At 35.8% G+C, this 26,744-nt stretch overlaps 1 long non-coding RNA gene and 1 pseudogene across 1 annotated transcript in view; both read right to left on the reverse strand.

Annotated features, from left to right (window-relative positions):
• LOC118982357 (uncharacterized) overlaps positions 1 to 16,511 on the reverse strand; it is an 85,336-nt gene extending 68,825 nt beyond the window's left edge. The window contains exon 1 of the long non-coding RNA XR_005065522.1: positions 16,158 to 16,511. This is a non-coding gene — a long non-coding RNA (uncharacterized LOC118982357). The remainder of the gene's footprint in view (positions 1 to 16,157) is intronic.
• An 8,706-nt stretch (positions 16,512 to 25,217) lies between these two features.
• On the reverse strand, positions 25,218 to 26,222 carry LOC118982307 (MKI67 FHA domain-interacting nucleolar phosphoprotein-like; annotated as a pseudogene).
• Positions 26,223 to 26,744: the final 522 nt, after the last annotated feature.

The raw sequence follows: 26,744 nt of genomic DNA on the forward strand, positions 1-26,744 counted from the left end.
TAAAAGTTATCTTATAAATAAAAATACAATCCAGGCACCCACATCAAAAACTCCAGGACTAAGGACTAGTCGGTCTTTGCGCAATTTGAAGTGATTCAGATACACAGCCAGAATTGAGGACTGATTTAGGAAGCAGATCATTCAGGATTAGATTTGAGGAGAAGATGCTTAAAGAAGGCTGAATGGGCTTTTCCTTCCCTCCTGCCTGCTCTGCTGGCACATCTGAAATCGCACTATCAAAGGACGCTAGGTTCTAGAATGTCAGGCAGCACAAATATAATTCTCCCAGAAAGGCACTGAGGGATTCCTTTACTGCTTCTTTCCTGTGCAGATTTATGTCTAGCTCTAAGCATTTAGCTCTAATTTTTCATTATAATTGGTCAATATAATAAAGAATGTAAGAATTTTTCTGAAGAAAATATATTAAAATGATAACTAGTAACCTGTCATGAAATGCTGCATGATTTGGGATACCCTATATATATTATGAAAGCAATACATCAGAAAAAAGCAACAACAATGACAAAAATACAGCTTGGAATTACTAAAGCTTTACTTCAGAATTTAGAGGTTTCACTAAAAATGAATTGTCCACTTGCTTTCAGTGAAATCACAAGAACCCAGAGACAGTGTTTTGATTATTTGTAGCACACATATTCTATATTCCACTTATGTTTGTGCTCAGCACAATGCTCCTTGATAGGATGAGATTACTCAGGGAAAACAAACACATTACACAGAAACAACCCCTTCCTTCAGCATTTTTAAAATATGCAATTTAGAAACTGTTTAATTGTACTTCTAACATGTAGACATCATTTTACTACTAGACCAAATTTGGAGTGTAGATAAAAGGTTAAAACAATATGTTCTCATTTTTTGTGACATAATATTCCAAATAAACTTTAATTATGATATATCTAATTCAGTATCTTTTTTATAATTATTAGGTAAATAAAATATACTAAATTCACATTGAAATGATAGTATAAAAACCTTTTTTCCTTGATTTCATCAAAGTTTCAGTTTCCAGAATATGCAGGTTATGGTTGTATATGGTTTAGTCATCAAATTTTTCTCAAGACAGAGCTTTATAACAATTTTATTTTGTTGTGCATAAAGCTAATTAATCATTTCTGTATTTTTGGTTATTTAAAGTATATGTAGACAGTTGTTGTCTGGCTCCAATCTATAAGAAATAAAAAATTAAGTAAACACTTTAAAGTGTCAAGGAGGAAAGAATAAACAAATGGGATCTCATCAAAATTAAAAGCTTCTGCATGGCTAAGGAAAACAGTATCAAGATAAAAAGAGAAGCAACAGTTTGGGAAAATATATTTGCCAATGATACCTCAGACAAAGGTTTAATCTCCAAAATGTACAAAGAACTCACTCGACTCCACTCAAAGAAGATGAGCAACCCAATTAAAAATGGGCAAAGGACTTGAACAGACACTTCTCCAAGGAGGACATACAGAGGATCCAGAGACACATGAAAAGATGCTCAATATTGCTTGCTATCAGAGAGATGCAAATTCAAACCACAATGAGATACCACTTTACACCAGTCAGAATGGCTATCATAAACAAAGGAACAAACAACAAGTGCTGGAGAGGTTATGGGGAAAAGAGGACCCTAGTTCACTGTTGGTGGGATTGCAGACTGGTACAACCACTATGGAAAACAGTATGGAACTTTTGAAGAAAACTAAAAATGAACGTGCCTTTTGACCCAGCAATTCCACTATTAGGAGTATATCCTAAGAACCCTGAAACACCAATCCAAAAGAACCTATGCACCCTGATGTTCATAGCAGCACAATTTAAAATAGCCAAGAGTTGGAAGCAACCAAGATGCCCATCGGTAAACGACTGGATCAAAAAACTATGGTACATTTACACAATGGAATTCTATGCTGCAGAAAGGAAGAAGGAGCTCCTACCTTTTGCAACATCATGGATGGAACTGGAGAGCATTATGTTGAGTGAAATAAGCCAGGCGGTGAAAGACAAATAAATACCATATGATCTCACCTTTAACAGGAATCTAAACAACAAAACAAACAAGCAAGCAAAATATGACCAATGACACTCAAATACAGAACAGGCTGACAGGGTCCAGAGAGGAGAGGGGAGAAAATCATAGGGGAAAAGGGGAGGGACTCACATGAATAAGTATAAAGGACACATGGACAATAATTAAGGTGGGGGGCGGAAATGGGAGGGAGGTGGGGAGCACTGGGGGGGTGGGGTGCAGGGCAGGGAATATAAAACAGAAAACTGTACCTGAATAAGAATTAAATAAATTTAAAAAATAATAAAAGCCACTCTAGGCTAGTATGAAAATACAAAAAAAAATAAAAAAATAAAAGTGTTAAGGAAACACAAATACAAGATCACTGTTCCTAGTTCGAAGTGTTCCTAGTGTGTTTAGACAGGAAAATCCAAATGCGTGTTTAATAATTTCTATTCAGGCTTCATTAATTAGTCTAACTTCTAGAAATAATTAAAGATTGATACAAACATGACACAAACACAATAGAATCCTTTATTATATTCATCATTTAAAAATCATAGTTAAAGATTTTTAATTGGTAATGAAGGCTAGTAAAACCTGGGACTATATTAGTTTCTTACAATATAAGCTTAGATTAAGTTAATTTAAATCATGCTTTAGAGTATCACAAATAATTAACCTTTACTGCAAAACAAATGAGTCACTTCCATTTGATGATGACACTATAATAAAAACTGAATTTTCATGTTAACATTCCAAAGAAAACCTATCTTATTCCCCCGCAGAATGTGGAGGAAGATAAACAATTTTTCTTCTACACTTTTAGGATCCTGTCTGAGACCCCAGGACCACCACCACCACAGTAAAAGATGAACAAAGGAAAAAACCCCAGAAGTTTAATGAAATGTATAACTCCTTTATACATGAGAGATGTCTAGAAAAAAGGAGTAATTCCCAAAATAATACAAGCCAGCAACAAAATGCTAACTCCAGCTAAAAACCTGAGAAAATATTGGGAAGTTTTCAAGCAAAGCACAGCAAAGAAGGGCAAGGTTGTTAGACAGATTTAAGTGTTTGCCTTTTTCATTGATAAGAGTTTCTAGAGATTTAGGCATTTCCCTCTTGCTGGTGCAGGAAGGAAGACACTCCTTCAAATGGAGGTTTTCCTCATAAATGTAAATGTCTTTTACAAAAGGGTAACTTCTGTTCAGTTTTCAGATCTTCTCCTTTGTCTGCTATTTCTTAAATATTATAAGCCTGAAATAATATTTATACCAACAAGGGATTGAGGAATGAAGTAAAGAAAACAAATGGAGTTACTACAGTCAAGGGGCTAAATTACTAAAAGCAAGTAGGTTGAAGAATGTAGAAATAATGCCATTTCTCTTTGAACAAGCCTGGGAAGCCTTTAAACTTTTAAATGTTTCAGTCTTGCATCAACGCCTAAATATATATCACACCTCCAGACAACCCCCTAAAGGACTAAGGAAAGAATGTTCATATATCTCCGTCACTTGCCCTCAATTACTCAGACCACCAGTCATCTAGAGGATTTCCATCTTGGACGAATCCAGAAGGTAAGAACTTAAAGACTGATTCTTCTCGAGAATGTACTGTTTTGCTGTAAGAACCTCAGCTTTCCCTTCTTCTTCAGAACATCCCAGGTATTGCACAGTTGTGTTTCATATTTACAAACCCTAAGATCCTTGAATATATCCTCATTATTTATTCTTAGCAAAGTCTCTGGACTCTTTCTGAGTTTATTCATATTTTGGGGTGACAAATTTTGCTGCCATTCAGAATAATTCTAATTCTTGAAGTTAATTGTGCCATGTTATTTTTGGTCATCTTAATCACATAAAAGAGATCTTTCCTGCCCACGTCATTTAAGAAATTATGATCTGAAAAAGTATAAAATTATAAAATCATTAAATGTAAAATTAGTGATTATAAAATTATTGAAATAATTCTTATCTCAGCATTTGTAAATACGATCTCTTAAAATTATTATTTTTAAAGATTTTATTTATTTATCTTTAGAGGGGAAGTGAAGGAGAGAGGGAGAGAAATATCAATGTATGGTTGCTTCTGGTGTGTCCCCTGCCGGGAACTGGCCTGCAACCCAGGCATGTGCCCTGACTGGGAATTGAACCACAATCATCTGGTTCACAGGGCCACGCTCAATCCACTGAGCTACAGCAGCCAGGGCTCTTAAAATTATTTATATTCCAAATTTTATGGAGTATATATTTTCTATTTCAGGTGTCTGTTGGTCTTTTTTTCTTGTATTTTTAAAAGAAATTTTAAAATAAAAAATATATACATAAAATATATATTTTCACCACTTAGAATATTTACTGCTGATATTTTTCTTGCTATTCTTATTTAAATAAAATAAAACTTCAGAGACTTAGCTAGTCTTCTTAAATGAAACCCCTCAGCACTATTCTTCTTTGAACTCCCCAGAAGCAACCACCATTGGAGTTTTATAAAAATTCTTGTAATCTAATTACTATAAGATTACCTTAAGTGTTCTTAAGCAGTGCATATTAATATGTTGTGTGTATCACCCTCCATTTTTCCACTTTCATTCAACATAATTTTTAACATCTCCCATGTTGCTGGATCTGGAGCCATTACTAATAGATATTTAGATTGATTCAAGTTTTCCAAGATTACTATTACTTCTGCAATAGAAATCCCTTCTTAGGTATACCCTCTTCCTGTGGAGTATGTTTTCAGGCATAAATTGTTGGATACTTGGGTAGGCACATTTGAAAGTCTGCTGGATATTGCCACATTGCTTTTCAAAGTAGCTGTGCCACTTACATTCCACAAGCATGGTCATATTCTTATTTTTGTCAATATTATGTGGAAAATAACACTGTGTTTTATTTATTTTCTTACAATTCTGAGGGCTAGAAGTTCAAGATCAAGGTGACCTCATGGTTGATTTCTGTTGGGAATTCTCTGAGTCATTCTACACTACTGAAAAATGGATAAGTCATCGATGAAGCAATAACACTTCCAGGGTAGAAGGTCTGAACCTATTCTGGTATATATGAATTCTCTTAAATAAGTGCTTTTCTTGCCATTGGCTCTGAATTACCCTATTGAGGACATATTGAAACATAATAACCTTTGGATATGAAATAGTGGTTTCACTTTATTCACTGTTTATCAGTTCAAGACAGGAGCATTATTGAGACTAAAGTGTGTAGCCAAAAAGAAGCAAGTCTATTCATACCCAACAGTATATGAGAAGTGTTGGCACAGCTATACAGGCCCTTTAGCCTAAACAATCTGGACTTCCTCCCTGACACTGATGCCGGTTGTCCTGGCATTTCCCAGAGGACACCTGCTGTCCTGTCACCCTCAGGGCAGTGCCTCCCTTAACTCCAAAAGGTGTTTCAGTTTGAATAATGAATTATATCCATCCAGCCACCAAGACCTGGCAAAGCAGGCCAGTATTTAATACTAATATTTCCTCCAAATTTCATTATTTCAAAATAAAAAAACACAAAGTACTGGTTTAATTTACATGTAAAAGTTAAATAAAATTAGCACAGCAATAAATATGTAACATTTACTTATCTTAAAGAGCTTTCCATAAGCACCGTTGTACATGCCATCTTAAAAGCCAATGAACAGGAATAGATGTTTAGACTATTCAACATAATATAGTGCTTTTATAATAAAAATGATCACAGATGTGTTTTATTGGCATATGAAGCTAATACTAAGCCTTTTTAAATAAAAATTTATAAAGTCTTGATTTTGTGGAGGAGGAAAAAAATCTTCTACCTCCCAGTGTTCTTCCAATTGTTCTAATAATTAAATCGACATGAGTGATATTAACAAGAGAAAATAACCAAATTTAATTACACACATATGCATGGGAATCGCACATACATGAGAGAGTCAAAGAAGCCACATAGAGGAGAGGTTCAAAGACAGAGCAGGGAATGAGGTGGTAGGGCTCTCTGAGCTGAGGGTGAGATGAGGCACCTTGCTGCTTCAGAGGGAGGAAGGTCATTGCAGGATGATAAGAACAGATGTTCAGTAATTCCTAGTTCGCCCTGCCATTTAGCCAAGCCAGAAAAGTTATTTCTGGTGATAACTCAAATTATGGGCCAGGCCCTTAATTTAAATTCTTTAAGAGAGAAGTAAAAGTTTCTTATGAGCCCACAGGGTCTTTGGTCGCCTTTAGCTCAAAATAATCTGCATACCACAGAGGAACATCTTGGAGTGAAGCTTCTGTATCCCCACAATTCTTAAAACTTTTACACCAAAAAATCACATCTTTTGCAAGAAATAAAGCATTACTCAATAAAGAGTTTTAATTTGCTTTGTTTTAATGTGTGATATCCAGTCAGCTCCATTTTAAAAGTACAAAAATAGGTAAAAGTATTCATACATAAATACCTTTATTCTTAACATGTCAGATAAATATGATTCCTTCTGCTTGGCTCAAGTTTCCCCCCAAATCCATTCTAATACACGAATCACAGATGTTCCCATGGTAAGTCCTTAGAGATGTGAACCAGGGCAAAAACAAGTATTTAAAAATAACTTGAGTAACAGACAGAAAAAATTAAATGTGAAAACTCTTATAACAGTTTTAAGATCAGCAGCAATGCTTGGGGAAGTAGAGTGAGCATGTCATTGAAATCATATGCCCAAGAGTGCAAGAGTGTGGAAGGTCACAGTATATCATTTGTTAATGTGGAAGAAGAGAAGCTGGGAGGACCTTACTTGGCAGAAGACAAATGTCCTTTGGGCTTTTCTAGACTAAAGCTGATAAACATAAAATTTCTACATAAAGCTGTCAACTGATCTGTGACACTGTTGTATTGTTACAGATTTCAGGAGAGACAGCCAAAAGAATCAAGCTAAAACACGTGCGAAAAGATTAAAACCAGTTTTGAATGTTTAAGAGCAAAGGAGGACAGGGAACTACAAATAGAACTTAAAAAATATTGAGGAAAAGGACAGAAAAATTTTATTGGACACAATATAATTACTTGACTCAAAGCAACATAACAAAATTCAGCTCTATTTGCTCTTTCTTATTCATGGAAATTCAAACACTGGTAGAGCTGAAATGGACCCTGGGTAAGTTGACAAGGAAGTGGAGTAAGATTTGGAGCTTGCCCTCTAAGTTAGACATCTCTAACCTTGAACCTAGCTCTGCCTTATACTCAGTAATTGGAAATGGTAAATTTCTTTATCTCTCTCCATGTTAATAACCACACTTATAAAATGAGGAGGATACTATCTACATATTACATTAGTTATAAATTAAGTAATGTAGTTCAAAACTTACTAAAATGGCTGGTATATAGTGAACACCAAATAAAAATGCTTATTTCTTGATTGTTCACTTGCTTCATTTGAAAATTTAGAAATTAGACACTGTAAGAATAAATGACTTTTCCAAGGTCACAAAAGACATGGCCTGTTGATTTCAAATGTGTTGAAGCTTTTATCCTCCCCTTCTCATGTGATACAATGGATGGAAACTAAATATGGGTTTGTTCATTTTTCAAAATTCATAAATCATCTTTATTAATTTTAATTCATTAACTCAAGGAACACTAAATGGTTTCAATTAAACTAATCATATGGATACAGATTACAAATATATTTGTGTCTAATGTCAATACCCACCAAAAAGACCCACAGCAGAGGAGAATCTTAATTATCAGAGGGACGCACTGATAATTGCATAGTCACTTGATAATCCAAGTGACTACATGGATATGTCACTTTCTTTGTTCAATCAGTTGCTCAAAAGCACATGAGAAAAATTAGTCACAGCAAGAACTTTGAAGTGGGGACAACTGGCAGACACAAGATTAAAAATAATCAAAATTATATGTTATTACTAATGGGATAAAACAAAATCTTGTACCACCTGATAGAATTCTAGTAGTTAAACAGGGCATTACTTCTGTGGTATTCATGCTAAAATACTTAGCAAGAAAATACTCTTGAGGAAACTTCTGACCAACCCCAGCTGGGGGACACATTAGAAAAATCACTCACCTGAACTATATCCTGTTAAAAAAGACTGAGAACTGATCAATTAGTAGTTGTTTTACTTTATTAAATGCTTTCTTTTTCTTCCCATTCTGCTATTCTTTTTCATAAAAATATGAGGACTTGAGAGCAGAATAGAAAATATAATTTTTTTAAAGAATTTATTTAGTTATTTTTAGAGAGAGGGGAAGGGGGCAAGAAAGAGAGGGAGAGAAACATAAGTGTGTGCTTGCCTCTCATGAGCCCCCCACTGGGGACCTGGCCTGTAACCCAGGCATGTTCTCTGACTGGAAATCAAACCTGCAACCTTTTGGTTTGCAGGCCTGTGCTCAACCCACTGAGCTACACCAGCCAGGGCATAATATAGGTATAGTTTATTTTAAAGACATTCAAACATCTTAGAGAACAGTTTTCCCACTAGTTTCATCTACCTTTTATATTTTATAATTTCTATCCTGAATTAAGGAGAGATTATTATGAATTATTAGTAATGTTCTCAGCAACTTGATAGAACTTTACACAATTCAACAATTGATGATGAAGATTGTGACAATTTGTGACGATTATTGTGATGCCAGTAATCTGACTACAGACTAGCAGAGGTCAAAATTAGTTTTAATTTGTGATAAGTGTCCATTCTCTTCCTTTCTTTTCCCTGTTGCTCTCCCCATTTCCATATGTTATGAACTTGAAATTGGGTAAAAAAATGTCTTTCTATTCCTACATAACTCTCTAAATCTATGTAAGGTGATGGACAATTTTCCTACAATAGTTAGATAAAATGAAACTATGTCCTGTCTGTTAAATTTCTATTTTAACAAAAACTCTAAAATCAGTAATATATAGTTACACAATTACTTAAATGTAAAAAATTAACCTTTAATTGGAAATATTTTCATACTTATACAACAGTTGTACTAGGACAAAAACTACTCTTTCTGAAACACTTGTAAGTTGGAAACATGATGTTGATCATTCCGGAATATATCAGTACATAATTCTTCTTACAAGGATATATTATTATAGGACCCAATACTACACTCAAACTCGGACACGTAACACTGATACATTAGCTACAGACTGCCATCTAATTACAGACTCCATATGAGTTTCTTCAATTTTTACAATGCCCTTTACAGCACAGGGATCCTTCTCAGGACCACATCTTGGATTTAATTAACACATCTTTCTGATTTCCTTCAACCAGAAACAGTTCTTCAGGCTTTCTGTAACTTTCATGGCATTGGCACCTTATAGAATGCCCTCTGAGTTGGGTTAGTCAAAGGTTTCCCCATGAGTATTTTTAAATATTTTATTTATTTATTTTTTAAAAGGAGAAGGGAGGGAGAAAGAGAGGGAGAGAAATATTAATGTGTGGTTGCCTCTCATACACCTCCCACTGGAAACCTGGCCCACATGTGCCATGACTGGGAATCGAACCAGCAACCCTTTGGTTCCCTGGCTGACATTCAATCCACTGAGTCATATGAACCAGTGCTCCTCACGAGTATTTTCGTGTTAAGCATTTTTGACAGGAATATTACAGAGGTCATACTTCTATATCCTATCCCATTGTATTCTATCAGGTGGTACAATTATTCAATTACTGATGATGTCACTTTTGATCATTTGCTTAAGCTCATGTCTGTCAATTTCCCTTCACTGTAAAATCACTATTTTACCCTTTGTAATTCATAATATACATTTTGTGAGGAAGTATTTGAGTCTATATAAATAGTCATTCTCATCGAACTACTTTTTAGAACCTTCATTGTTATTTCATGCTTGAATTATTACTGCCATAGTTGTCAAATAATAGTTTTCTAATTCTGTCTTTTTTTAATTCATTAGTTAGCATTTTCTTATTTAAAAAACATTTTTACCCCTATTTATTTATTTATTATTTATATTGGTAATTTTTTTTATTTTGTTCAATTCATTGGGTAGAATAGAGTAAGAAAACATTTACACTTCTACTCTTGATTCCCAAACCCAAGCACATACACTGGCTCTGGGGGACACAGAAACATAAGATAATCTCTGATTTAAATCATACCACATCCTGAAACAGAATGTGTGTCTTTCAAAGGCTGTCATCCAACTGGCAATCTAACTGATTTTTTAGTAAGCTCTTCCACCTACCTTTCACTTACTTCAGCAACTTCTGGATGATAAGGTCTGTGGTAAGATAAGTTAGTTTCATAGGTGTGAAACCTTTGCTGAGTTTTCTTTGTTGTGAAATGACGTTCTTGATCAGAAACAGTGTTGTGGGGACTCCATGAGAGTGGTTAAGATGTTCTGTGAGTTTAGGGATGGTGGTGTTTATAGAAGTACTACAGGCAAGGAAAGTAACTCTGTGTCCAGAATATGTGTGTCCAGAACGTCCTATAAGGATAAACCTCTCCCCATCGAGGTAGAAGAAACCCAATGTAATTGACTAAGTAGCTATCTGGTTACACTGAGGAATGGCGCCATAACTGGCGCTGTGTTGCCCCCTGTAATAATGGGCGGGGTACTGAGCAGCAGCATTATCCAGGTCAGGCTTGGTAAGGAAAATCCCATGTTGGACAGCCCATGCCTAGCCTCCACGCCATCTCCAGGGCTACTTACCACCTGCCTCCCCCACTGGCTACTTTTTTTTCCAAATAGATTCTTCAACCAAGATCTGAGAAAAATGTGGCACATCCACAAAGTCTATAGTTTTGTCTACCTAGTAATTAAGATTCCCTCTGTTTTTGGATACTTTTGATGGATATTCACTTTGGACAGAAATATATTCATAATCTGTACTCAGTTTCAAAAGTCCATCCACATACCTCTTACCCAGACTTTCTTGTCACCAGCCTTCCAATCCTATCTCTTCCAAATTGCCACACATCCACTCAAGTCATTTACAAATGACCACAGATCACTGTATATCCATACTTCTGGCTATCTTATACCAGGCAAAGTGAGCTACCAAATGTTCTGCTTGAACTTATTCCCACTAGAAGATTTTCTTTACCACTGTCCTTTAGGGTCACTCTTGAGTAGGCCTGCAATATTCTAGTTATTTCTTTTTAGTTTATAAAAGAGCAAATTGTAAAGACTCAGTTGTTCACCAGTCTCCAATTTTTACTTTCCCCGTCAACTAGTAGTAAGTAACACTGCAACAGACCATTGACACAGACTAAGGGAGGGGAGATGATATAAAACAAATCAGTGTCAAAGGAATGTGAGTGTACTATTACAGCTTATACTTTTTGGACATGCCTGAGTCTATTAAATACCATTTCAACTTGATGATACATTGTTGCTGTATACACCCAAACTAAAGGGAAGTTGGGCAGAAAATATTCAGTAATGGTAATCTCAGGTCCCATACTGACCCAAGTTTTTTCCAAGGCCCACTAATAAACCAGAAACTCTTTCCAAAAATTAGGTTAGTTACCTGCAGGGAAAGGCATTGAATTACTCCAAAGTTTGTGCTGTGATTCTCCTTTTCGTGATGACAAAGATTTCTTTTTGTTGTTGTTTTAAAGATTTTATTTATTTATTTTAGACAGAGGGGAACAGAGGGAGAAAGAGAGGGAAACATTGACCTGTGGTTACTTCTCACATGCCCCCACCAGGGACCTAGCCTGCAACCTAGCCTGCAACCTAGGCATGTAACCTGACTGGGAATCGAACCAGTGACCCTTTGGTTCACAGGCCAAAGCTCAGTCCACTGAACCACACCAGCCAGGGTGACAGAGATTTCAATCAGCTTTCCTGTTTGCTATGGACATTTTGAGTGTCCTTGGATCTCCTGGATCAAAAGGCCCAAGTATTAGGGCAATTTTTTATTGAAGCCTTAACTTCCTGAAAAGTTCTAGCTTCCAGGACAAACAGGTAGTCTTACAAATAACTGTTGATTTATTAAAGTAACACTGGTTAAAGTGGTGTATGTTGCCACCAAATCCAGAAATGCAAACCAAATATTATGCCTCTTTTTTTCATGGTACATTGTGTGAAGTACACCAATTTGACTTTCACTATGAAGGGATATGTCAAAATATTCCAGACATTTACCAAAACTCACAACACTAGAAATATTGAGTTGGAGGCCCCTACACTCTTGTGGAGTTGATCTCCCACTGTCTGGTTTGATATGTCTTACAAGGCACCTAAAGTACTTGCATTTCTACTCATAGGATCCAATCAATATAATGCAGTCAGTGGAAAGGATTAATGTGAAATTTTGTGAAATGTCAAAGTAACAAAATCTCTAGGGATTATATTACAACAGAGAGAAGGATAATATATGTACGTCTGAACCAAACCCATGAAGGTGTACTTTTAGCTCTATAAAATTATAAGTAAGCTGCTTCTGGTGGTCCTTAGAAATAGATACAGGAAAAAAGACATTATTCAGGTCAACGGACATGTACCAGGTAGAAGGGGCCATGCAGATTTTCCTTTGGAGACTATATTTAGAACAGACGCTGTAATTAGAGCCACCATCTGATTAAGCTTATAATAGTATACAGATATTCTCCAAAATTCATTCAATTTCTACCCAGGCTCACTGATTAAACTTATGAGTAAATGTAGATGTGACAGGTATCACCACCCTGCTTCTTTCAAGATGTAATGGCATTAATTTCTACAATTCCTGCAAAAAAAAAATGTCTTCTGCTATGAAACAGAATGCAATGTTCATGAGGAGAGAAAGTTTCAGGAGTTTCCATACAAAAGTGGCTATCAACTATTGGATCAGAAAGCAAATGTAAGGATTCTGCCAGTTGTCTCTTCTATTTATTCCAATCATAAATCCAGGAACTGGAAAAACAATTAGAACTCCTGTGAACTGAATGTGAGCTAAGACTCTATCACTTGACTACCCTAATGCCCTGCTTTGAGTCATGGTCTATAGCTGTAGCACTCATTCAGATTTTAGCACCAGTTCAGAATTAGTGTCTAGTTTTATCTAAGAGATCTTGGCATTTCTTTCTTTCTTTTTTTTTCTGGTGCAGAGTCCCTCTATTAAACAGTCAGAGGTCTGTTTGAAGAAAGACTGGATTATGTATTGGCAGCAGTGATACATGGTTTTTCCTCAAAGAAACTCACTGTCCCTTCAGTCAAATGGCTTTAAGTCTAAAAATAATATGGTTATGAGTCTCCATTGTGATGGCTCAAGTCAGGTTCTTGGCTACCAAACATAAAGGTTTTTTTTTCATGCAATGCTCTAGTTGACTAACCAGTATTTCCCCCGACTAGGGACACCAGGATCAATTAGCCACTGTTAGAGATCCCTGAAACTCAAGAAATTCTTATTACTACCATGTCATTTTTGCTCTTTATGATAAATATATTGATCTTTGGAAATTAATTGTTATCATTGGGCATCCCATACTTTTGATCCCCATAGTGGTTTGTTGGTAAATACTTAACAATCAGATTGCCAGAGGTATGGGTAAGGAAAAGGAAGGAAGAAAAAAAGGGGAAGGGGAGGGAAGGGAAGGGAAGGGAAGGGAAGGGAAGGGAAGGGGAGGGAAGGAAATGGAAAGAAGTTCTTGTTTGTGGTGTTTACTGATTTTTGTGGTGTAACAACTATCACAATGGCTGACTTCAGGTTTCTGACACAATATCACTGAATACAAAGATGAGAAGAGATACAATATATAGTACTTCCACCACATGTATACAATAGACATAAATAACTTCAAGGGATTTTCTAATTTTCATAAAAATACTGAAAAATAAGGAAATAACCAAGAATAAACAAATACATCAATAAGTACAACATGAATCAAAATTTTGATAGTCAGTTATAATGTTAACTCCATGAGGGTGTCTACATTTCAGACATTTATGTAATGATAAGATTAGTGAACCAACCTGAGCATTAATGTGGAGACCTCTTAATATTAAGAGAAACTATCAGAATGAAGATTTTTTCCTTAGTAACTTTGCTAAATAAAACAAATATAAATTTTTTATGCACTACTTCTTAAAGTTGAATTAAAGCCAGGTCCAAGTTTGACTCTTGAAGCTCCAAAATCAGAAGGCTTTGAATGATTTTTAAACTTTAATACCAGACCTTAGTTTCTGATTGTTCTGATATTTTTGAAAGAATATATGTAAGAGATAAGACAAAACTACTGTACATTGGAATATTGCCAGCCTAATGGCATATTCTTTTATTGTCTGCTCTTACTATCCTCCTTTGAAATCTTGTCCATTATTTAAAACAGTCCTGAAAATATATCCTTGTGATTCTAAATGTTATAGTTTTTAAACATAGATTATATATTAGATTGCTATAATGTTGTTGCATAATAAGTTGTTCATTTCCCTCCCCACTAAAACAAGTAAATTAAACAAATAAAAATTTTTACTTGGGATCTTGGTGTGAAGTACTTTTTAAAAATTTCTCGTTACTATACATTTTTTTCTTTCATTTTTTTCGGTTCTGACACATCCTACTGCTTAGCTATTATTGGTTTCACCTTCTTGTAAAATGAAGCAGTTTTTGTTTGTCTTTTGAACTAAACTATTTTTGTATAATACCATGAAATTTAACAGGTTATGAAACAGGGAGGCAGCCAGTCAATGTGAAGAGTTCAGTGAAGTAGTCCCACAACCTAAATGATGTGGTAAGTATGTGAGACTAAAAAAATTAACACCCTAGCAACTGGCTTAGACAGGCTCATTTGGGCAGTGAATTTTTATATTCTTAGATTATTTTCAGCATCCTGCAATTCAATTTACACTGATCCACTATTTTCGAACTTTGTCTATTTGCACACATTAATCTGGCTGTCCTTAATTTGTTGAGCTTGTGTCAGATTACTGTCTTATTGTTCCTGACATATAATTCAATTATAAATCTTCTGTGTTAGGTAATATCTCCCAGTTTTCCCTCTAGAATTATAAGTTTCTGGCCTCTGACACCATTCATTTTCCAAACCAAGATACTGATTGACTCTTTTTGCTTAAATTTTCTCAGCTTCTAATCTGACCTAAACAGCCCATTCCAGAGGAGCTTTTAAATGAAACAAATTATACGTGTCTTGTACTATTGTATTGTGCATGTTTTATATGCCCCTAAAATATTTAATATTTTCCCTTTTAAAAGTCATATGTGCAAGTGATGAGATAATTGTAGCAGTAGCACTAACTTAGAATATTCTCAATCCTTTCTTAAAAAGAGGTAAGACGACAAGCAAAGAAAAACATAACATCTACCATAAGAGTTGCTGAGAGGATATTTTTGTGAGCCTCGGTGTCTGAGCAAGCCAGGCCAACCCAAAGGCAGCATGCAAGGCTGTGGACGAGGAGAAGCTGCTGTGTGGGAGCAACAGAGGAAAGACAGGGAGAGCTTCTGGCAGAGGAAGATCTAGGAAACAAAAATTCCTGACGGCCCCTCACTTCTTTGAGTGAAAGAGTAAACTGACTAATTAGGGAGAACTCCAAAGTTTCNAAAAACATAACATCTACCATAAGAGTTGCTGAGAGGATATTTTTGTGAGCCTCGGCGTCTGAGCAAGCCAGGCCAACCCAAAGGCAGCGTGCAAGCTGTGGACAAGGAGAAGCTGCTGTGTGGGAGCAACAGAGGAAAGACAGGGAGAGCTTCTGGCAGAGGAAGATCTAGGAAACAAAAATTCCTGACGGCCCCTCACTTCTTTGAGTGAAAGAGTAAACTGACTAATTAGGGAGAACTCCAAAGTTTCCAATTTTCAGGCAAGTAAAAGGGGACTGTGAGATGATCACAACATGCTAGATACCCTGGGTCCACAGGGCTCCCCAAAATATTCAGTGAAGGGAAAGAACACTGTGAGGAGATATGGCTGGGAATAGAACCTACACAAATAATAAAATCTCATATACAAGTGGGAGAGGAATTCTGACAAACATTTATTTCGAGACGTTTTGAAGAAAGGGGCTGATGTCAGCAAGATGGCAGAAGAGGAGGTTCTGATCCTTGCCCCTCCCCAAAACAACAATAACTTAACAACAACATATGGACAAAAATACCTTTATGACAACTTCAAAATCAAGTTCAAAACTTTCAGTACCCCAGAAAAGCATGGGACTAAGGACAACCACATCGAAACAAGAAACAAAAGCACTTTACCTTTACCTGTGTCTTCCTCTCTTCCAACTTGGCAGAGTTAAATATCAAGAAATATCTCTGCTGCCAATAATTTCTCCTGCAAGGAAAAGAAAGAGAGGCACAATCAACATCCCCAGCCTTTTGGAATGGTGCCCGAGAAATCTTCTCCTGCCTGTCTTCACCCAGAATACTGAGGAATTTGGCATAGCTGGAATGCTTTGGAGCAGCTAAGAACAAAGGAGAGGCATGGGTGGCTCTTGGCAGCGGGCGCAGCACAAAAAACCCAGCTCATCCCCCAGCAGATGGCATGGAACTCAGCGGATAGTACAGATCTCAGCAGTCTGTGTGGATCTCAGCAGATGATGCAATTTTCAGCAGAAGGCACGAATCTCAGAACACAGTGCAGTTCTTAGCAGCTGGATTACATCTGCAGGAGTGAAATGAGGCGCACAACCAAGACACTTCTTCAGGAGGAGGAGAAGTGGGACTTGTGCCTAATGTCCTGGTACCTTAGTGCACTGTCCTTGGGAAAAGAGAAGTGTGGCTCCCAGTACCCAGCATAACTCAGCGGAAATGGAAGACATACAGTCCTGAGACCTCTCTCCCAGGAAGGAGGGAGAGAGTGGGATGTGCATCCTCCATAAAAAGGCTTGAGAGACATTCGGAATCTCTAACCAGGCTGATTGGTGAACATCTTTCCTTGTTAAAGTCGGATATTAAAACTGAAAGAGCTGTCTGCTTCTTCAAATATGCACACACAACACAAAGCTACAAAAAAAACACAAAGAATCAAGGAAATATAACACTAACAAATAAAAAATTATTTCTAGTAACCAATAGAAAAAAATAGAAACCTATGAAGTTCATAGAAAGAATTCAAAAGCACGGAGGGTGGGATGGGAGGGGAGTAATAGACAGAAAACTGTACTTGAAAAATAATTAAATAAATTAAAAACAAAACAAAAAGAAAATAAAAAAAAATTTATCCTAAAGAAGCTCAGTGAGCTGCAGAAAAACACGGACAACTAAACAAAAATGGGGAGAAAAATACATGAGGAAAATGAGAATATAAACAAAAAGACCCAAATCCTACAAAAGAACTAGACAGAAATTATGAAATAACAGCATAACTGAACTGAAAAATCCAATATATACCTTACCAAGAGATTTGATACAGCAATAGAATCAATGAGCTGGAAAAGAGGTCATTTGAAATTATCCAGTCATAGGAACAAGAAATAAAAGAATGAAAGAGTGAAAACAAATCCCAAATGAATTAGGGGAAACAATTAGGTGAACAAATATGATATGTGCATCATCAAAGTCCCATAAGGGGAAGAGAGAAATGAAAGGGCAGAAAACTTGTTGAAAGAAATAATGGCAAAACCCTCCAAGTCTAGGGCAGAAATGAGTATTTAAAAAAGAATATTCAGCCCTGGCTGGTGTAGCTCAGTGGTTGAGCGCGGGCCTGCGAACCACACGATCGCAGTTCGATTCCCAGTCAAGGGCACATGCCTGGGTTGCAGGCCAGTTCCCGGTTCCTGGCAGGGGACGCACGAGAGGCAACCATACATTGATATTTCTCTCTCTCCTTCACTTCCCCTCTAAGATAAATAAATAAAATCTTAAAAAATAAATAAATAAATAAGAATATTCAGATTCACAAAGCCCAGGAAATTCCAAATATGAGAAATCCAAAACAATCTACATAGAGACACATAATAAAATTTCTGAAAAGCAAAGGCAAAAAGAAAATTTTGATAATAGCAAAAGACTTATCATGTACAGTGATACCCCCATAAAACCATTAGCAGATTTCTTAGCAAAAACCTTCCAGTTCAGAAGAGAATGGAATGATAAACAAGGTCTGTCAGGAAAAAGTCCGCCATTGTTAATATAATACGAGCAGTTTGTGCAACATCGATGTAACCTGGCATCCAGGGAGAGTGGACTGAAATGTCCATGAATGGACAATGGCAACTTTACTATACTAGTAAGTAATGGTGGGAGACACCACTGAGTAAGCAAGTATACTGTGTGGCCTTCTTATTCAAAATGACTAAACAAATAAAGCAAAAAATCTACATCAAATTTTACCTTAATCTTGAACATTTCCCCATGGAAATTAGTCAGATGATTCAGAAGACTTTCAGGAATGATGCGATGAGTGTAGTGCAAATAAAAGTGTAGCACAAAGTCATAGCAAGGTCAAGACCATGTTAACTGTATTTTTTATTGGGAAGGTGTTGTCCATCATGAGTATACCCCTCCAGGCCAAACAATGAATAAGGAGTACTACCTCAATGTTCTAAGTCAGTTGAGAGATGTGATATGATGAAAATGGCAGCAGCTATGGGCACTGGCATAGCTGGTGACTGGCAGCTTCATCACAACAACATGTCCACTCACACATCATGTCTTGTGAAGAGTTTTTTAGTGAAACATCAAATCACCCAGGTGACTCATCCCTCCTACAGCCCAGATATGGCACTCTTCAACTTCTGGCTTTTCCTAAAACTATAATCACCTTTGAAAGGGAAGAGATTTCAGACCATCAGTGAGATTCAGGAGAATACAACGGGGCAGCTGATGGCGATTCCAAGAAAGAGTGTTTAAAACACTCTGATTTTGCAGAGTGTTTTAAACACTGGAAGAGACACTGGGAGACTGTGTGAGGTCCCAAGGTACTTCTTTTGAGGGGGACTGAGACAACATTGTCCTACATACAATGTTTCTTATATCTTGTATCTTCTTCAGTAAATGTCTCTATTTCTCATAGTGTGTGGCTGGATACTTTCTGGACATAACTTCATATGTATTATTAAAAAAACAGAAAAAGAGAAAGAAATCAAACAAAATCACTAAAAAACTTAAAAACACAAAGACAGTAAAAAAGTAGGAACATGAAAGAAGATGAAATAAATTAAGAAAATGGCAATAGTATACTTTCTCATTAATAATAAATTTAAACATAAATTATAAATGAGTTAAAATCCCAAGTCAAATTATTTCAAGTGTTTGCATAGATAAAAATAAAAGACCCAACTACATGCAGTCTGCAGGTGATTTGCTTTAGATTAAGGACACACAGAGAATAAAAATAAAGGGAAGGAAAATGTATTTCATACAAATGGTAAACAAAAGATAGCTACATTTTATATGAGACAAAAAGACAAAATAAAAGTATGAGAAACAAAAAAATGTACATTGTATATCATGATAATAGAGTCAACTCATTAGGAACACCCAAAATGATAAAGCAAATATTAATAGAACTGAAGGGAAAAATAAACAGCAATGCACTTTCAACAATGAATAGGACATCCACAGAGAAAAATAAGGAAATATCAGATGATAGACCAAATGGATCTAATAGTCACATACACAACTTTTCATGCAAATAGCAGCAGAATAAAGATTATTCTCAAGTACACAGGGAAGGTTCCCTAGGAGAAATCACATGGTAGACTACAAAACAAGTTATAATAAATTTAGGAAGATTCAAATCATATCAAGTGTCTTTTCCAACCACAATGGTATGAAACTAGAAATTAATAACAGAAGGAAAATTAGAAAAGAAAAAACTATTTCATATTAAAAGGGAAGGGATAAATGCTTACACCAAAAAAGTAAAAAGTGCCAGCCAAGATGGAGGCAAAGGTAGATACACTGTGCCTCCTCACACAACCAAAAGAAGGACAACAACAAATTTAAAAACAAAAAACACCCAGAACTGCCAGAAAATTGAACTGTAAGGAAGTCTGACAACCAAAGAGTTAAATAAGAAACATTCATCCAGACTGGTAGGAGAGACACAGATGGACCACCAGGACAGAGGACTCATGGCAAGGTGGCCACTGGAGGACTGGGGTGGGAAAGGTGGCACCTGGAGAACAGGCAAGGTGGCAACTGGCAGAGCAGGCAGTCCCACATCTGCATGCAGATAAACCAGGAGGAACAACTGGGGAGTGAGATAGACCTCACAACCCAGGGTTCCAGTGTGGTGAAATAAAGCCTCAAAACCTCTGACTGAAAAAATCTGTGGGGTTGTGGAAGCGAGAGAAACTTTCAGCCTCAAGGAGAGTTTGTTGGAGAGACCCACAGGGTCCTAGAATGTACACAAACCCACCAACCAGGGAATCAGTACTAATAGGGCTTAATTTGCTTGTGGGTAGTGGTGGAAGTGACTGAAAGCCAGTGGACAGCTGAACATGTGGCACTGTTCCCTCTTAGACCCCTCCCCCATATACAGTGGCACAATGCAATGACATGGTTGCCCCACCCTGGTGAACACCTAAGGCTCTGCTCCTTACTACGTAACAGGTGCACTGAGACAAAAAAAAAAAAATGGCCCAAATGAAAGAACAGATTAAAGCTCCAGAAAAAATACAACTAAGTGATGAAGAAATAGACAACTTGTCAGATGCGGAGTCCAAAACACTGGTAATCAGGATGCTCACAGAAATGGTTGAATATAGTCACAAAATAGAAAAGTGGAGGCTATGAAAAGTGAAATAAAGGAAAGTGTATAGGGAGCCAACAGTGAAGGGAAGAAAATGGGGACTCAAATCAACAGTTGAGAGCAGAAGGAAGAAATAAACATTGCACAGGAACAGAATGAAGAAACAACAATTCAAAAAATGACGAGAGGCTTAGGAACTTCCAGGACAACCTTAAAGTTACAACCTCCAAATCATAGGGGTGCCAGAAGGGGAAGAAAAAGACCAAGAAATTGATAACTCATTTGAAAAAATAATGAAGAAGGACTTCCCCAATTTGACAAAGGAAATAGACTTCCAGGAAGTCCAGGAAGCTCAGAGAGTCCCAAAGAAGTTGGACCCAAAGAATTATACACCAAGGCACATCATAACTATATTACCCAAGATTAAAGACAAGGAGAGAATCTTAAAAGCAGCAAGAGAAAAGGAGACAGTTACCTATAATGGAGTTCCCAAATGACTATCAGCTGGTTTCTCAAAAGAAACTTTACAGGCAAGAAGGGACTAGAAAAAAGTATTCCAAGTCATGAAAGGCAAGGACCTACATCCAAGATTACTCTAACCAGCAAAGCTATCATTTAGTATGAAAAAGCAGATAAAGTGCTTCCCAGATAAGGTCAAGTTAAAGGAATTCATCAGTACCAAGTCCTTATTATATGCAATGTTAAAGGGACTTATCTGAGAAAAAAGATAAAAAGTATGAACAGTAAAATGACAACAAACTAACAACTATCAACAATCGAACCTCAAAAACAAACTAAGCAAACTAGAACAGGAAGAGACTCACAGAAATGGAGATCACATGGAGGGTTATCAGCTGGGAAGGGAGGATGGGGAAAAAGGTAGAGGGAATAAGTAGCATAAATGGTAGGTAGAAAATAGACAGGCTGAAATTAAGAATAATACAGGAAATGTAGAAGCCAACGACCTTATATATAAGACCCATGGACATGAACTAAGGTGGGGGAATGAGGGTGGGAGGGGTGTGCAGGATGGAAGGGTATAAAGGGGTGACAATGGGACCACTGTAAAGCACAATTAAGAAAATATATTTAAAAATAAAAATAAAATAAAGAAAAAACACTCTGGGCAATACTGAAAATTACTGAGAAGAAAATTACAACAACCCATAGGGCAAAAAAAACCCAAAAACAACCAAAAAAGAAAAAAAGATCTCACATAAACAACTTAATATTATACTTTAAGAAACTAGAAAAGGAAAAACAAATTAAGTCTAAAGTTAAAAGAAGAAAGAAAATAATACAAATTAGAGTAGAAATAAACAAAATATAGAAAACAATGCTGGCTGGTATGACTCGGTGGATTGAGTGCCAGCTTGTGAACCAAAGCATTGCCAGTTCGATTGGCATTCTAGGGCACATGTCTGTGCTGCAGGCCAGGTCTCCAGTAGGGAACACATGAGAGGCAACCACACATTGATGTTTCTCTCCCTCTCATTCTCCTTCCTTTCCCTTCTCTAAAAATACATAAATAATTAAAAAAAGAAAACTAAACAATAGAAAAAATAAACAAAACTGAGTTTTTTGAATAATAAAATAGACAAACCTTTAGCCATACTAAGATAAAAAGAAAGAAAACTCAAATAAAATCAGAAATGAAAAGTCAACACTATTAGTGATTCCACAGAAAATTTAAAAAGATCATTGTAGACTACTATATATAATTACATGCCCACAAATTGAATAACCTAGGAGAAATGTAGAAATTCCTGGAAATGTACATTTTACCAAGATTGAATTATGAAGAACTAGAAAATCCAGAGAAATAACAAGTAGGGAGATTGAATCATTAATCAAAAACCCCCCAACCAAGGCAAGTGCAGGACCTGATGGCTTCAACAGTGATGTCTACAAAACATTTAAAAAAGAATTAATACCAATTCTTCCCAAACTCTCCAAAAAATTAAAGAGAAGAAAATATTTTCAAACTCATTCAATAAGCATTAGCACATAATGCCAAATATCAAATCCAGACAAGGACATCAAGAAAAGAGAGTTGAGACCCAACATCCCTCATGATAATAGGTGAAAAATCCTTAACAAAATATTAGCAAATCAAATTCAATAGCATATTTAGAAGATTATAAACCATAATCAAGTGGCATTTGTCCTTGGGATTCAAAAATAGTTCAACATACACAAATTAATAAATGTGATACACTATATTAATGGAATGAATGAGAAAATCAAATGATCTCAGTAGACACAGAAAAAGCATTTGCCAAAATTCAAACAACCCTTCAAAATAAAAGCTCAACAAAATTAGATATAGAAATAATGTACATCAATATAATAATCCCATATCCAATGTTGTACTCAGTGGTAAAAACTAAAATACTGTCTTCTGAACCTGAAGGAATGATTTTTACTACCCATGAAAGTTGCTTCACTCTCCCTTGCAACCCTTTATTATCTGAGTGTGGTGATGGTTTCAAGAGCATATAAATTTATATCAAAATGTATTAAACTGGGCACTTTAAGTATATGTTGTATATTGTATAACAATTATACTTTAATAATGCTTTTATTTAGGATAAAAAAGAAGGAACAAGATAGAAATGCCCACTCTCACCACTTCTGTTCAGCATAGTACTAGACATTTTATCCAAATCAATGAGACAAGAGGAACAATAATAAAAAATATCTAAATCAGAAAGTAAGAAGTAAAATTTTTCTGAGTTTACATGATCTCATACATAGCAAACCCTAATGATTCCGCCAAGAAATGTTGGTATGTTCCTTTTGTGACAGCATGGGTGAACTGGGAGCTCATTATATTAAAGCAAAGTAAGCCAGTTAGTGAAAGACAAATACCATGAAAAATTAGCGGGCAGAGAAGTTAGCAAATTCTTACTTCTCAGTAAGAAATATAAGCAACCCAATAAAAATAGTTCAGAGAAGAGGAAATATAGACAATTGGTAAACATATGAAAAGCAACTCAACCTCGTTAGTGATGAGTGAAATACTAATAGAAACTATGGGAAATATAACTTCACACCCATTGCATCAGCAAAATTTAAGTGCCACAATGGCATTGTAAATGAGGAAATGAAACAATGAAAATTTCTGTACATTGTTGAGAGCTTGTAACTTCATGCACTCATTTTGGAAAGTAATATAATATTATCCAGTAAAGTTGACTATAACCCTTCATTACTAACTATATACCTTAGAGAAAATTTTGTGCATGTGTTCTTAGAAAATACACGATAATGTTCATAGAGCATTGATTGTAATAAAAAATCTCAAAACATCTATATTAGCCTAACAGAAGGAAAAGATTAACTATAGTACATTTAGACAATGGCTTATTACATATCATTTTGAAAAACTGAACTAAAGCTACATGTTTTGACACAATAAGACTAAACATGTATAAAACTTGAGGGCATTATGCTGAGTGAGGTAAGTCAGAGAAAGGCAAATACTGTATGATTTCTCTTATATGTGGAATCTAAACAAATACTCATGAATACAGAGACTAGATTGGCAGTTGCTAGAGGAAAGGTATGGGAAGTTGAGAAAATGTATGAAGGTGGTCAAAAGTATGAACTTCCAGTTCTAAGATAAATTCCAAGAATGTAATACACAGCATGGTGACTATAGTTAATAGTACTTCATTGTGTATATGAAAGTTGCTAAGAAATTATATCTTAAAAGTTCTCAGCAGAAGAAAAAGGGTGTAACTACAAGAGGAGATTAATGTTAACTAAACTTACTGTGGTAATCACTCCCTAGTACTGTATGTACAGGTAGATCAAATTCGTTATGCCATATAACTTATACAATGTTATATGTCAATTATATCTCAGTAAACTAAAAAGAGTAAAAAGCATTATTTAAGAGAAAACATTTTATATGCATAGTGTATATAAAATGTGCACATAGAAAGGTGTAACAAAATGTAGTTTTAAAACAATATTATACACTAATGAGAAAGTACATATATAAAAATAAGAAGTGCATGGTAATTATTCAACCACATGCTGATAATAGTTGATATTATTGAGTGAGAAAAAATAGACTTGGGAAAGGAACATAAGAATTTTATTTCATTTGTATAGTAATTTTAAATGAATACTCATTATATTCATCTTGAGAATTTTTCAAATACAAAATACTTAAGATGAAAAAATTAAAAGGGAGCAGATAAGACCTTGAAGGTATACAGCTCTAAAAAACTATTACAGATAATGAGACCAGAAATATGAAGTAAAGAAATCCCCCAGATAATAAACTTATAGTTGTTGTTTTCTTCCCCCCCCCCAAGGTTTTATTTTCTTTATTTGGTGTTAACAACAAATACTGCAGCTTAGTACTTAAACTTGCAGTTAATGGTGACCCTTCTATCCAGAGAGAGTCATCAGAGACAGCAATGAAATCTGCAAAGAAAACTAGAAGAGACTGGGACAGAGGCACCGTGAGCTTGGCTGCAGTGAACTGGTGTGTGCACTCCGTATTTCAGCTACAGCAGGCAAGCCACACTCGCTGATTCCTTTCCTTATGGACATGAGCCAACAGTGTTTCTTCTGATCTTGTCAAGAGCTGCACTCTACGTTATTTAGATACAAAAAGAATACAAAAAATATCCAGCCCTCATAATAAAATCACATTTTCCAAAATGATACATGATACATTCAGAATCACTGATTGCGTTTTCTTCCTCTTGTGTTTTAGTTTCTTGTGTTTCTTCTTTTATGCCAGATAAAGGATGTTTGAACACTATTTTATTATCTTCGTAGTTATCCATTTCAGCCACTTCAGATTTTTGTTTCTTCAAAACTGTTGGTATACAAACTGGTGTGGCGTCCTGGCTGCTCGCTGTCTTCTCAGGAGTATTAGGTGTGATATAAACCTTTTCTTTCTTTCTTCTTCGGTAAAACCTTGCTGTTTGTGGATTTCCGAAGATCAGTGTTTGAAGCATTGCTTTTTCCCTTTTATGTAAAATCAATAAAAAAAGTTATAACCAATTCCTGCCTTAGCTAATCTCTTCCTGAGTAACCTTTCTTTCTTTTTAAATAGCTCCTCCATCCACAGCTTTTGAAGAAGTGTCCGATTCTTATTACACCTTTTCACTGCTGGATCTGATAGCTTCTTCAGTGGAATATGCCACTCTCTGAAAAGTTCCTCATGTACTTTCTCAGGTGGTATAAAATGACAGTTTAAGAGTCCTTCACCAAAAATGTAGTTGTTCGTTGTTTCAGCAACTATCTTGGCAACATTTTCAGATTCAAACTCCATGAAGGCATAGCCTTTGCTATTTCCAGTTTTGTTTTGTTTTTTTACTTCTGGACAGTCTGAATCTCATAACAGTGCCAAACTGGGAGAAATATGCTCCGATCTGGGTTTCATAAAATGCTGGAGGTACGTGGCCCACATAAAGTACACCAGGAGTAAGTTTTTCTTTTTCTTGCTTCTGTTGCTTAGTTGTGCACCTGTGGCGAACCTGAGCCACCTCCTTGTGAAACTTGGCCTCCTCCTTTGGGTTCAGGGACAGGAGTGGCTGCAAAAACCACCATGCTGAAAGTATCCAAGCTCTGTTGTTTTTCTTTTTAATGACATGCATTGTAGCAGACAATGTAGCAGAAAAGTAGTTGCCAGGGTCTGGAATAAAAGATGGGTTAGGAGAGGCTGGTAAAAGGATACAAATTTTCAGCTATAAGATGAATAATTCTAAGGAACTAATATCAAACATGGTGACTATAGTTGGTAGCACTGTATTGTATCACTGAATTTTTCTAAGAGAGTAGAACTTACATGTTCTCACACAAAAAAGATAAATGTATGAGGTCATAGATATGTTAATTAACTAGATGGGAAGAATCCTTTCATTATATCTCAAATCATTATATATCTTACAATTTTATTTTTTTAATTTACTGTTGTTCAGTAGTTGTTGCATTTCCCCCTTTGCTCACCCCTATCCTGTCAATTATATCTCAATAAATCTGAAATTAAAAGTGGATCAATGAAATGTATATATTTTACAACTTTATGCCAGTTATACTTCAATAAAATTAAGAATAAATAAAATGGCCTCAGTACATATATTTTTACTGTAAAATGCTAGTGAGACACAAATAAATAG

This window comes from Sturnira hondurensis, unplaced genomic scaffold (assembly GCF_014824575.4).
Source record: "Sturnira hondurensis isolate 20B ecotype Veracruz unplaced genomic scaffold, ASM1482457v3 Scaffold0025370, whole genome shotgun sequence".
In the NCBI taxonomy this organism is placed as follows: Eukaryota; Metazoa; Chordata; class Mammalia; order Chiroptera; family Phyllostomidae; genus Sturnira; species Sturnira hondurensis.